Genomic DNA, 13,792 nt, shown 5'->3' on the forward strand with positions numbered 1-13,792 from the left:
CATGATGAGAGGAAGCTGAGCCGGCAGCATGGAGCTCTGGTGGTTTGGGGTAAACTGGGGAGAGGACTGATGAGGTCAGTTTTCTCTCCCATCAGTTGCAAAACCTGCGTCTCCTCTGCCCCTCCATTCACGACCAACCTTGAATGGAACTCGATGGAACCAAAGAACATACCTAAACAAAAGTTGGGGTGGCGGTCAGGGGAGCAAAAAGAGTAAAGGAGATTTAGGGCCATGGGGAGAGCCACGTGCGTGAATTCTGGGTTGGAGCACAAGGCTTGCATGTGAAGCCAGGAACAGGGCTCGGCCTCCGGCCCTGGTGGTGATGTGCGGCCAGTTAAGGGCGGGACAGATTGGCTGGAGATGGAGAAAGAGACCAGCAGTGCCCGCGGCTGGGAGCTGGCCTGGACCACAGCCGGTCCGGAGCGCTCCTGAGGAGCAAGACCAGTGTCGTGACGACGACACTGACCTCAGAGAAGCCCTCTCTGTGACCACGATGAGTCAAGGCAAAGACCAAACCCTCCGTCATCACGTTTGCACTCAACACAAGGATGCTGCCCAAGCCTCAGGAGTGGCACGCACTCCACACTCTGGCTAATAAAACTGACTGCTCCTTCCCCTCATGTGATACTAAATTTTTAGACCAGATTTGGTAAAGTACCCAGTCAGACCATCGGCCCTGCTTCCTGACAGCTTTCAGTCCAGAGCGAAGCCCTCCCCCCAGTCACCGGACATAAACCTCAGTCCTGGAAGGCCTTCTGACACCTGTGGGTGAGATACCCCTCGTTCCCCATGGCTGAGTTCTCCCCTGTTGCGGTCAATCAACAAACCCAACCTGGTCCCCCTGCAAGGGGGCTCTTGGTGGCTTAGGCTGGCGGCACCGTCAGGAGGCCCCAGATCTTTCTCGCAGCATTGAGAGTTCAGCCCTGGAGAGGGGCTGGGGTGTAGAGGGGTAGGGAGTGTTGGGGGGGGGCTTGACTAATCACTCCTTTATTCACTCAGTTCTTTGCACCCAGTGGCTACCAGGCACTCTCAGGGGACTGGACATGATGATCAGAAAGACACGATTCCTGCTCTCAGTGATGAGGCTCATCTGCAGAAACCAACAAGCAGAGGGCAATTTCTACATGGGACCACAGGTGATTTGATAGGGTGAGCAAGGGGCCACGGGAGCCCAGGGAGGCTCCTCTGACTCAGTCTGGATGAGTCTGAATGGGGCAGTTTGAGCAATTGTGAGCTCAGGATGGGGTGGAGGGGAGGAGGCGGCCGGCTGAGGGAGAAGGGTGTGCACGGGCTGAGCTGTGAGGCACAGGAGAGCTTTGCAGTTTCGGGGTCTGTGGCCAACAGCGAGAACGGAGACTGGGGTGGGAGTCGGGCCAGATGGGGAAGGGCCTGGGAGGCCCATGTGCAGCAGGGGCTTTGCGTCACCCTGAGAGCCAGGGGAAGCCCTCCGCGCCGTGAAAGGGAAGGGTCCGGGTCAATCTTGCATCTCGGGAGGTTCATTCTGGCTGAGGGATGGAGGAGCTACTGGAGGAGCAGCTGTGCCCTGCAGGAGATGGGGCCGCTGGCCTGCACTGGTGACTGCGTTTGGGCTGCAGGGCTGTGGCGATGGATGGAACGGAGCAGGCGAGAGAGAGGGACAAGTGAAGGGAGCAAGGGCCCAGGAGGCCACCGGACTTCGGGCTGTTAGGACGAGGTGAGGGCTGAGCTTTCACGGAGGGGCCCGGGATGACATGTGAACACTTGCAGAGAGAAGGAAGGGCATATATTGGAGTGATGGGGACCAGGGAGGTCTCTCTAAAGGCAGTCACCCAGAACAGGAGACTGGTGGCCTCAAGCTCAAGGCAATGGACTGAAAGGAGCAAAGCTGTTCAGAGAAGAGCCGGCTCAGCAGTAGCCAGCATGCAACTTCCCCAAATATCTCAGTGGGCCTCAGTTTCTCATCTTCAAGGTGGGAGTAATCATTTCTATGCTACAGGATGTGGTGAGTGTTAAACAAGATCTTCTATGGAAATCATCTAGCGCAAGGTGAGGCACCTACTAGGTCCACTACTTTTTGAATATTTGATGGCTTCCTTCCGTATTCCCTGATTCTCTGTTCGCATTTTGGGGATGAGAACAGAATCTCCTATTTCCTTCACACCTGAGATACCACTGTCTCTCTTCACTAGGTTTGTCCAGCACTATTTGGGACCAGCAGGGCCCTGCTCTGGATCAGCTGACCCAGAGCTTCTGTGGCCTCCAGGGGCAGGTCCATCTGAGGCTGGGCCTCTGCCCGTTGGAGCAGCCTGTTTGCTTTGTTTTGATCCTGTTGACATTTCTGTACAGAAACCCTCCCAGAGCAGAAGCAGGGCACGATTCAAACCTCCCCTGTCCTCCGCCCCTGGGACCCTGACTCTGGATCAGTTGCGAGTCTGCACCTGAGACACTGTGAGCAGGTGGACCCAGGAATTCTCTCTCAAGGACAAGCCCTGCAGACTTGGTACTTGTCGTTTTGCTTTCCCTCCAAGCCCCTGGCCCTGAATGTTCAGATGCTGGGACCCACGTTCTTTCAGCTGGGTGCACCAGGGTAAGGGTGATGGCCAAAAGCAGACAGTCTGTAAGCAGTGGAAGCATAGGCTGTCAAGGGTACCCTGCTGGGTGGTGTTGGCTGTATTTATTTTTTAATTATTTATTTTTAAGTTCAAGAGCTTATTTGGGGAGTTCAGAAAACCTACTGCTAGGAGACTCACTCAGTAAGCAAGAGAAGGAACAGTCAGTGAAGAGTGCACTGTTAAACCAGCAGACACAGCGGGCACCTGGATCATCGTCTTTGAGGCAGATTCCGAGAAATGTTGCAAAATCTGTTCTGAATTGCCCTATCACAGGGCAAGGAGAGAGCCAGGGCATTTATAAACCACTTCCTAAGCTGAAAGGCTGCTCCTGGCAGCTGTTAAATTCCTGCTACTTCTGCCTTGCCTCATGGGCAGAGTGGCCCTCTGTATTTCTGGGGAAGCAATCCCTCAGGCCTAGAGACGCAGGTTGTGGTCGTGTTTAAAAGGGGCTGGATAGCAGCCATCCTGACTGGTGTATAATGGTACCTCATTGTGGTTTTGATTTGCATTTCTCTGATAATGAGTGATGTTGAGCATCTTTTCATGTGTTTGTTAGCCATCTGTATGTCTTCCTTGGAGAAATGTCTGTTGAGTTCTTTGGCCCATTTTTTGATCATTTATTTTTCTGGAGTTGAGCTGGAGGAGTTGCTTGTATATTTTTGAGATTAATCCTTTGTCTGTTGCTTCGTTTGCTATTATTTTCTCCCAATCTGAGGGCTGTCTTTTCACCTTGCTTATAGTTTCCTTTGTTGTGCAAAAGCTTTTAAGTTTCATTAGGTCCCATTTGTTTATTTTTGCTTTTATTTCTGAAATTCTGGGATGTGGGTCATAGAGGATCCTGCTGTGATTTATGTCGGAGAGTGTTTTGCCTATGTTCTCTTCTAGGAGTTTTATAGTTTCTGGTCTTACATTTAGATCTTTAATCCATTTTGATTGTATTTTTGTGTATGGTGTTAGAAAGTGTTCTAGTTTCATTCTTTTACAGGTGGTTGACCAGTTTTCCCAGCACCACTTGTTAAAGAGGTTATCTTTTTTCCATTGTATATCCTTGCCTCCTTTGTCGAAGATAAGGTGACCATAGGTTCGTGGATTTATCTCTGGGCTTTCTATTCTGTTCCATTGATCTATATTTCTGTCTTTGTGCCAGTACCATACTGGCTTGATGACTGTGGCTTTTTACGCCAGTCAGGATGGCTGATGGCTGCTATCCAAAAGTCTACAAGCAATAAATGCTGGAGAGGGTGTGGAGAAAAGGGAACCCTCTTACACTGTTGGTGGGAATGCAAATTAGTACAGCCACTATGGAAAACAGTGTGGAGATTTCTTAAAAAGCTGGAAATAGAACTGCCGTATGACCCAGCAATCCCACTTCTGGGCATACACACCAAGGAAACCAGATCTGAAAGAGACACGTGCACCCCAATGTTCATCACAGCACTGTTTATAATAGCCAGGACATGGAAACAACCTAGATGCCCATCAGCAGACGAATGGATGAGGAAGCTGTGGTACATATACACCATGGAATATTACTCAGCCATTAAAAAGAATTCATTTGAATCAGTTCTAATGAGATGGATGAAACTGGAGCCCATTATACAGAGCGAAGTAAGCCAGAAAGATAAAGACCATTACAGTATACTAACACATATATATGGAATTTAGAAAGATGGTAACGATAACCCTATATGCAAAACAGAAAAAGAGACTCAGATGCATAGAACAGACTTGTGGACTCTGGGAGAAGGCGAGGGTGGGATGTTTCAAGAGAACAGCATTGAAACATGTATATTATCTATGGTGAAACAGATAACCAGCCCAGGTTGGGTACATGAGACAAGTGCTCGGGCCTGGTGCACTGGGAAGACCCAGAGGGATCGGGTGGAGAGGGAGGTGGGAGAGGGGACCGGGATGGGGAATACATGTAAATCCATGGCTAATTCATTTCAATGTATAACAAAAACTACTGTAATGATGTAAAGTAATTAGCCTCCAACTAATTTAAAAAAAAAAGATTAAAAAAAAAATAAATAAAAGGGGCTGGAGACTGCTTACACCCTTGATCTTGGGCCTCAGCACTTCCCCACCTGCTCAGAGTCTCAGCGTCTTCCTCTACCCTTGCTTTCTCCTCCCGATCTTAGAACCGCCATCCACGAGGCCAGGCTCCGGGGAGGCAGCACGCACTTCCTTGGTCCTCTCTCAGCTCTTTCTGGTTAGCATGGTGAATGTTCTGGTGGGATCGGTTTTATCAACACACAGGGACTTTTTCTACTAACTCTCAATTCACACTTAAAAATAAATGACCCGTTATTGATTAAGCGTGGATTCCTTCTGAGAAAGCTGCATTGCTGCCAAAATCTAACGCTTCGTAGCTAAAACTCGCTTCCTGGGGCACAAATTCCATCTGAGTGGGCTGTCTGTATAATGGTGGGAACTGTGAAATTGTGTGCAAGCTGGAGTTAGAAAGGGACTGTTAGGAAACCATGGAGAGCTTGGACCTGGCTCTAGGCTGGGGATGCATCAAAGGAGAGGAAGTCAGTCTCTGTACGTGTAGGATAATCTCTTCCCCAGAAGGGCTTGAATGACAGGGAGTGATGAGGCTGAGGGGAGAGCCTGGGTTTGGTGGTAGAGAAAGGCCAGTCCTGTGGGCCTGAGCTGGACCCAGAAGAGACCAAGTCTCCAGGGAAGGAAGGGAGAGAGAGACCCCATGGAGAGCTGAATGGGGCGGGGAGAGCAGAGGGGAGCACAGTGCTGGGCAGGCTTCCTGAGTGCCGGGCCCCCCAGGGTCTCTTCTAGTCCCATGACTTCCACCAGGTCATGGCCTGGAGCCCTGCATCCTCAGATGTGGGACCAGGATCAGAGCAGTTATTCACAAGGTTATGTTGAGGGGCTGCTCAGAGAATGCCTGTGAAAGCCCTGGTACCTAGAAACTCTGTGGTTCCCAAACTGTAGGGAGCGGGCATCAGAATCACCTGGAGGGTTATTAGACTCATCGGGCTGGGCCCCACCCAGTTTCTGACTGGGCAGGTCTAGGGAGGAAGTTGTGTTTCTTTTTTTTTTTTTAAGTTATCTTAATTTTGTTAATTGAAGTATAGTTGATTTACAATATTGTGTTCCTTTACAGTGGACAACAAAGTGATTCAATTCAATTATATGTATATATCTATATGTACTCTTTTCCATTGTAGTTTATTACAGGATAATGAATATAGTTCCCTGTGCTATTCAGTAGGGCTTTCCAGGTGGCGCAGTGGTAGAGTCCACCTGCCAATGCGGGAAACTCAGGCTCAGTCCCCAGGTCAGGAAGATCCCCCAGAGTAGGAGTTTTCTTGTCTGGAAAACTCCATGCACAGAGAAGCCTGGCAGGCTACAGTCCATGAGGCTGCAGAGTCAGACACGACTGAGCGACCAAGCAAGCGTGCACGTACGCTATACAGTAGGACCGTGTTGTTTATCCGTTCTCTATAAGACTGTTTGCATCTGCTGACCTCGAATTCCTCATTTATCCCTCCCTCTTTCTCCTTTGGTGACCGGAAGTTTATTTTCTATGTCTCTGAGTCTGCTTTGTAAATAAGTTCATTGGTATAATCTGTTAGCTTGTTTTTTGCTTTCCTGGCCACACTGTGCAGTTTTGCGAGAACTTTGTTCACTGACCAGGCATCGAACTTGTGCCCCCTGCATTGGAAGCACAAAGTCTTAACCACTGGGCCACCAGGGAAGTATTCTATAATATTTATTAATAGATTCCATGTGTAAGTGATATCCTATGATATTTGTCTCTGTCTGACTTACGTCACTTAGTATGGTGATCTCTAGGTCCATCCACGTTGCTGCAAATGGCATTATTTTAGTCTTTTTTATGACTGAGTAGTGTTCCATTTCAGGGGAAGATAACTCCCTGGTGGGCCAGTGGTTAGAACTCTGCTTTTCTACAGTTACGGGCACAAGTTCGATTCCTGCTTGAGAACTAAGATCCCACAAATCCACGTGGTGCAGCCAAAAAAGATTTAAAAAATAAAGTAATATAGAAGGGAAGATTGGGAAGTTGGCAGGAAGGCCAGTCTGGCCTGGAGATGAGGGAAGTCGCACGTTGTAAAGCTGTCTCTCCATCTCCCTTCTCTCCTCCTGCTCCGTAGAGCAGCTTTTCCTGCTTGCCTCCCAGGCTCTGTCATGGTGTCATGGCTTCTGGCTCCTGCCAGTTGCCTTGTTTACATCATTTTGAGAGGCTAGAATCTGTTAATTCCAAATTTCTGGAAGAGAGATTCTGACTGGCTTAGCTTTGGTCGAGTGTCCAATCTTGGCCCAGTCACCTGTGACCATTGAGATGCCATCACAGAGCATCACCCGCGGGCTCTCACACAAGGGGCCCTGGGGGCAAATAGAGGGATAAGAAGACTTGACAGACGCAGATGAAGAAATCTCTGGATTTCTTTGACAAAATTCAACATCCATTTATGATTAAAACTCTCCAGAAAGCAGGAATAGAAGGAACATACCTCAACATAATAAAAGCTATATATGACAAACCCACAGCAAGCATCACCCTCAATGGTGAAAAATTGAAAGCATTTCCCCTGAAATCAGGAACAAGACAAGGGTGCCCACTCTCACCACTACTATTCAACATAGTTTTGGAAGTGTTGGCCGCAGCAATCAGGGCAGAAAAAGAAGTAAAAGGAATCCAGATAGGAAAAGAAGAAGTGAAGCTCTCTCTGTTTGCAGATGACATGATCCTCTACATAGAAAACCCTAAAGACTCTACCAGAAAATTACTAGAGCTAGTCAATGAATACAGTAAAGTTGCAGGATATAAAATTAACATGCAGAAATCTCTTGCATTCCTATACACTAACAATGAGAAAACAGAAAGAGAAATTAAGGAATCGATACCATTCACCATTGCAACAAAAAGAATAAAATACTTAGGAGTATATCTACCTAAAGAAACAAAAGACCTATACATAGAAAACTATAAAACACTGATGAAAGAAATCAAAGAGGACACAAACAGATGGAGAAATATACTGTGTTCATGGATTGGAAGAATCAATATTGTCAAAATGGCTATGCTACCCAAAGCAATCTATAGATTCAATGCAATCCCTATCAAACTACCAATGGTATTTTTCACAAAACTAGAACAAATAATTTCACAATTTGTATGGAAATACAAAAAACCTCGAATAGCCAAAGTAACCTTGAGAAAGAAGAATGGAACTGGAGGAATCAACCTGCCTGACTTCAGACTATACTACAAAGCCACAGTCATCAAGACAGTATGGTACTGGCACAAAGACAGAAATATAGATCAATGGAACAGAATAGAAAGCCCAGAGATAAATCCACGAACCTATGGTCACCTTATCTTCGACAAAGGAGGCAAGGATATACAATGGAAAAAAGACAACCTCTTTAACAAGTGGTGCTGGGAAAACTGGTCAACCACCTGTAAAAGAATGAAACTAGAACACTTTCTAACACCATACACAAAAATAAACTCAAAATGGATTAAAGATCTAAATGTAAGACCAGAAACTATCAAACTCCTAGAGGAGAACATAGGCAAAACACTCTCCGACATAAATCACAGCAGGATCCTCTATGACCCACACCCCAGAATTTTAGAAACAAAAGCAAAAATAAACAAATGGGACCTAATGAAACTTAAAAGCTTTTGCACAACAAAGGAAATTATAAGCAAGGTGAAAAGACAGCCCTCAGATTGGGAGAAAATAATAGCAAATGAAGCAACAGACAAAGGATTAATCTCAAAAATATACAAGCAACTCCTCCAGCTCAACTCCAGAAAAATAAATGACCCAATCAAAAAATGGGCCAAAGAACTCAACAGACATTTCTCCAAGGAAGACATACAGATGGCAAAAAAACACATGAAAAGATGCTCAACATCACTCATTATCAGAGAAATGCAAATCAAAACCACAATGAGGTACCATTACATGTCAGTCAGGATGGCTGCTATCCAAAAGTCTACAAGCAATAAATGCTGGAGAGGGTGTGGAGAAAAGGGAACCCTCTTACACTGTTGGTGGGAATGCAAACTAGTACAGCCACTATGGAAAACAGTGTGGAGATTTCTTAAAAAACTGGAAATAGAACTGCCATATGACCCGGCAATATCACTTCTAGGCATACACACTGAGGAAACCAGATCTGAAAGAGACACGTGCACCCCGATGTTCATCGCAGCACTGTTTATAATAGCCAGGACATGGAAGCAACCTAGATGCCCATCAGCAGACGAATGGATGAGGAAGCTGTGGTACATATACACCATGGAATATTACTCAGCCATTAAAAAGAATTCATTTGAATCAATTCTAATGAGATGGATGAAACTGGAGCCCATTATACAGAGTGAAGTAAGCCAGAAAGATAAAGACCATTACAGTATACTAACACATATATATGGAATTTAGAAAGATGGTAATGATAACCCTATATGCAAAACAGAAAAAGAGACTCAGATGTATAGAACAGACTTGTGGACTCTGTGGGAGAAGGCGAGGGTGGGATGTTTCAAGAGAACAGCATCGAAACATGTATATCTAGGGTGAAACAGATCACCAGCCCAGGTTGGATGCATGAGACAAGTGCTCGGGCCTGGTGCACTGGGAAGACCCAGAGGGATGGGGTGGAGAGGGAGGTGGGAGGGGGGACCGGGATGGGGAATACATGTAAATCCATGGCTAATTCATTTCAATGTATGACAAAAACCACTGCAATGTTGTAAAGTAATTAGCCTCCAACTAATAAAAATAAATGAAAAAAAAAAAGTGCATAGGAGAGGCTCCCTTACTAAAAATGACCTGAGAGCCCTATGTAATTATTTCTGTCTGAAAATAATTTCTTGCATTATGAAACTACCGTATGTGTTTGGGTACAAATGAAATGGGAACTGTAATCACCAACTTTTTATTCAAAGTATTTTCTGGCTATTTAATAATTTGGTATTTTCATCATAATTAAATAAGCCGTGTGGATTTCTAATGTGTTCTTCCCCGAGGGGCCTTATTTTCAAAGGTGGCTGGCAAATTGAGGTCAGTGTTTTCTTCTTTTGGTGCCAAAAGGGAAAATAAGGAAGAGAAATAGAGAATTCCCAAGAAGTCTTTTTAAAATACTTATACATTAGTTCGGACCAGCAGAGGTTTGCTGTACCTGAAGCTATAGGAAATCTATTAGCGTCTTTAAGGATGAGGGTGAGGACAGGAGGGCCGGAGACTGGGTCAGCTGAGGCAGCGCCTGCAGAGAGGGACAGTGCTCAGAATTAATAGCTGGACTGTCACAGGGACATTGCTGGATGTGCCCAGCCTGGGGTGGGGCTCGCCTTTAACCCAAGATCAGTGCTTCATTTCCCCTCGATTTCTTTGGTCCAGGGAAACTCCCTGGAGGTGATACCTTCCCGAGAACCCAAGCCGGCTGGTGCGGAAGGAAGTGCCTGGGCTTGGGTTCCAGCAGGGCTGGTTCTACTCCTGACCCTGTCGCCTATCACAGCTGTGACACTTCGGGCAAATCTCTCTGCCTCTCTGAGCCTCCCTTTCCTCATCCGAGCACTGGAAACAGTCACGTCTCTCATTTGTCTGTTGCGAGCCTGAATGAAAACGTAGAGCAGGGAGGAGATGCTGAAGGGATGGCAGCTGTAGCAGGATGATTACCGGCAAGCCCATCCATCCGTCCTCATGAACACACTGTCAGCAGATCTTTGGGCACACTTGTACGGGAGGTGGACCTTCCCAAAGAGCTTTCCCATCTGCTCCCTCTTGTGGGTCCCTTGATGTTCCATGAGGGGTTGAGGTCTCCAGTTTGCAACTGAGGAAGCTGAGAGGTCACCCTGCTCACAGTGGCAGAGGGGCTAGACCTAGGACTCCCTATGGAATTTGCAAGGCCCAGTACAGAATGAAAATGTGGGCTCCTGGTCAAAAATAATGGTTGGGAATTTCACGGAGGTGACAGCAGAGAATGAAGCCAACAGCCAGGTCCTGCTGGGCAGCGGCTCTGGGATCTGCATGGGTCACTCCTCACATAGCCGGCTCGGTCAGACCAAGGGCATTGAGCCACATGCCTCAACCTGACCCCAAGTCTGCTGCCTCTTTGCCTGCTCCCAGAGCTGTGGGGAGCCTGGTCACCATGATCACCATGGACTGATGGATCTTATGGGTGGGAGGGTCCAGGGCTGCTCCCAGCCCCTCAGGCTGGGGAAAGCAGCATGCTGCCTGGAGGCCTTCTCCAGGGAGCTCTGATCACCATGGAAATGACGTGCTCCTGACTTGCCCTGAAATCTCCTCCGAGAGCTTCAGTGACCAGCTCCCGATGACTTGGAGAAAGCCATGCTCTGCTCCTTTCTGCAGCCATTTGGGTGTTTGGACATAACCCCCTGTCTCCCACTAGTATTTCTCCTGCAGGCCAATGAGCTCCAGATCTCTTTAGCCATATGGTGTCTGAGGCTGAATCTGGGCCTCTTAATGTGGTCAGAGTGGAAAGAGAATTATTTCAGGACTCTTTCAAGTAACAACCTGCACCTACTGTGCTCAGAACTCTATTCCAAGTGACAGGAATCCAGAAGTGAACATGAAACACAGTCCTTGTCCTGCAGTCTGGGGCCTTGGGATGACCTGGGTCCAGGATGCTCGTCACCCAGCACAGGTGGGGCAGAGCGTGGGCAGGGAACTTGAGGGGTTGGGAGAAGCGGGGCCCAGATGGCTTGGGGGCTGGCTTCTCCCAGTGGGTGCTTGAGTGAGATCCCCAGGGAGGAGAATGAGGAGTTCCTGGGGGCAGAGCCTTCTAGGCAGTGAGCAGAGGGCAGTCGCTCAGAGCCATCCCTGGGCACAGAGTGTAGTTGAAGCAGTGGGATGTGAGGAGCTGGCCTGTGTGAGCTCCTAGAGGCGGACTGGGTGCTAGGACCCCCTGAGGGGGCCATCACTCTAGAGCCTGATATTAGCTGGAACTGCCCAGGAAAACTGAGGAATTCCCAGGGCCCATGCCCTGTCCCAGACCATTGAGACCAGAATCTCTGGGTGTACACATGCCAGGGATGGGGTTTGGAAAACTCCCCAGGTGTCTCTGATCTATGGCCAAGGTGAGGAGGATGGGTGGAAGACAGGGGTTTTCAGTACGGCCGTCTAGACCAGCAGCACCAGCGTGCCTGGAACCTGGCTGTAGTGGAAGTTCTTGGGCCCCACCTCTGACTGGGGAGCAGAGACTCTGGGCTGGGAATCAGATCAGGCCTCTGGGTGGTTCTGATACCCTATGGGGTTTAAGGACTGCTGTCCTAAGAGCTTAGGCTTTTGGGACAAAGATCCACAAAGACCTGCTATTTCCTCTTCTCTGCCCTGGGGTGTCCCTTCCCTGAGGCACCAAAGGACTTAATCAGCTACCTACTCTGGGGGTGGTGAGGAAAGGGGGAAAGGCAGGGAGAAGGTACTTCCATCCATGATTATCTCAAAATGTTGCCCAGCCAGACACAAACCTGAGGACCAGGCAAAAGTGGGCAAAGGGGCCCCTGAGGCTCTGAAGGGGTTGAGGTCCCTGCCAGACCCTCAATGGGAGGGCCTGTGGCTGCCAGTCTGACAGGGACTGGAGTGGGGGCGAGTGGGTGCCCTCCAGCCCGTCAGCCTCTTGGTGGTCTGCCGGCTCCTTGTGAGAGCTGCCGGGCCCCAGCCTGGGCTCCCACATCACTATCCCAGTGTCTGTGTGGCAGGGGTTGCCGGGTGGGACATCCTCACTGCCCTCGGAGGCTGGGACTCTGAAAGCAGGTCTTACCTCTCAAAGGCTCTGGGGCCATGAGAAGGGAAGGGCAGCATCCCTGAGATGGCTGGGGAGTGGGTACCATGGCAGGCCGGGAACCCCTGCATGGGGACTGGTTACATCAAACCCCTTCAGCCTGTCTGCCCATCCAACATGAACTGGTGCTGCTGAGAGCTGGGCGGAGAGAGCTCCAGACTTCGGGCCAGTAACCTGAGGTTCCCTCGGGGCCTACCTGTAGACAGGGCCTGGGACAGTGACTGCTTTTCCGGGTCAAGAAGCTTCGGAGAGAGGTGAGAGAGTGTGCCGTAAACCCAAGTGATGAATCCAGGCGCACCAGCCCTCCTGCCAACGCTTGCTGACCCCACGGGCTGGGTCGGTGTCCGCTCCGGGCCTCCATGGTCCCCGGGTGCCCTCCGAGAGGGCAGTGGTCGCAGGTACAGCCAGTCTGTGTTTAGGGCTAGTCTTCTCTGGACCCAGAGCTCTCAACACCAGAGATATCCTCTCTCTCTCTGTTTTAATTCTTTTGTTTTTTGGCCACTCGTGCCTGGTGACAGGCAGGGCAGAGCGCACATTTTCGTCCCCTGATGGCCCTCAGGCCTCTCCTGGGGTGACCTTGCTGCGCCTGAATGCCCCTCGGACCCCTCTGCTGTCTGGTCATGCAGACTGGTTAGGAAGGGTGTGTTTTCAGGCTTCGGCAACAGCCTGTCCATGACTCGTCAGCAGACTCCGTAAAGACGGGAACTTTGCTCGTGTTGCTAGGCTCGTGTGATGCAAGGATGAGAGCCAGCTTGTTTTGGAGGCGGTGTGAGAAGCTGCAGTCAGGGGCCTGGAGAGTGCAGTATCTGGGACATCAGAGTCAGGATGAGTCGTTAAAGTTGCAGAGAGTCCGGGAAGGCTTCCTGGAGGAGGAGGTGAAGACAGAGACGGTCAAGGGTGGGAGGGCTTGAGGACAAGCTCCGAGAGTAATTATGCTGGAGAAAGATGTAAATCCCCCAAGTAAAATGAAGTAATTAAAATGTCAGCACCATCACCTCTGATTTCACACAAAGCCGAGTACTCCACGCCTCATAAGAGCCCCGCCGGAAACTATTGCCGAGAAATGTTTTCTTTAATTGGACAAGGCACCGATTTAGACAATGCCTCTCTGGCAGGGATTTAAAAAAAAAAAGGGTAAATGACTTAATCTTGGTTCCCTTGATGAAGCTAAGGTTTCTGAGGGGGCTATTGGAAGAGATAGAATTTCTCTCCACCTCATTGGGCTCATCTAATAAAAAAATCAAACTTCATCAAGCCTTAACCTACTGTGGCTGAGGTTCCAGCAAGCTCCCAGGAGCTCCATGTGGCCAGAAGACTTCTCTGACCTTCTAGAGAGGTCAGGGGAGAGGGCTGGAGAAATGGTCAGTCCTTCGGGGGAGCTGGGGCTGACACCAGGCTCC

General features: G+C 48.9%; 1 pseudogene; it reads right to left on the reverse strand.

The window, feature by feature from the left end:
- Nucleotides 1-12,487: 12,487 nt before the first annotated feature.
- The window catches only part of LOC110141328 (arsenite methyltransferase pseudogene), a 38,246-nt pseudogene continuing 36,941 nt past the window's right edge, over nt 12,488-13,792 (reverse strand).

This window comes from Odocoileus virginianus, chromosome 13 (genome assembly GCF_023699985.2).
Source record: "Odocoileus virginianus isolate 20LAN1187 ecotype Illinois chromosome 13, Ovbor_1.2, whole genome shotgun sequence".
NCBI lineage: Eukaryota > Metazoa > Chordata > Mammalia > Artiodactyla > Cervidae > Odocoileus > Odocoileus virginianus.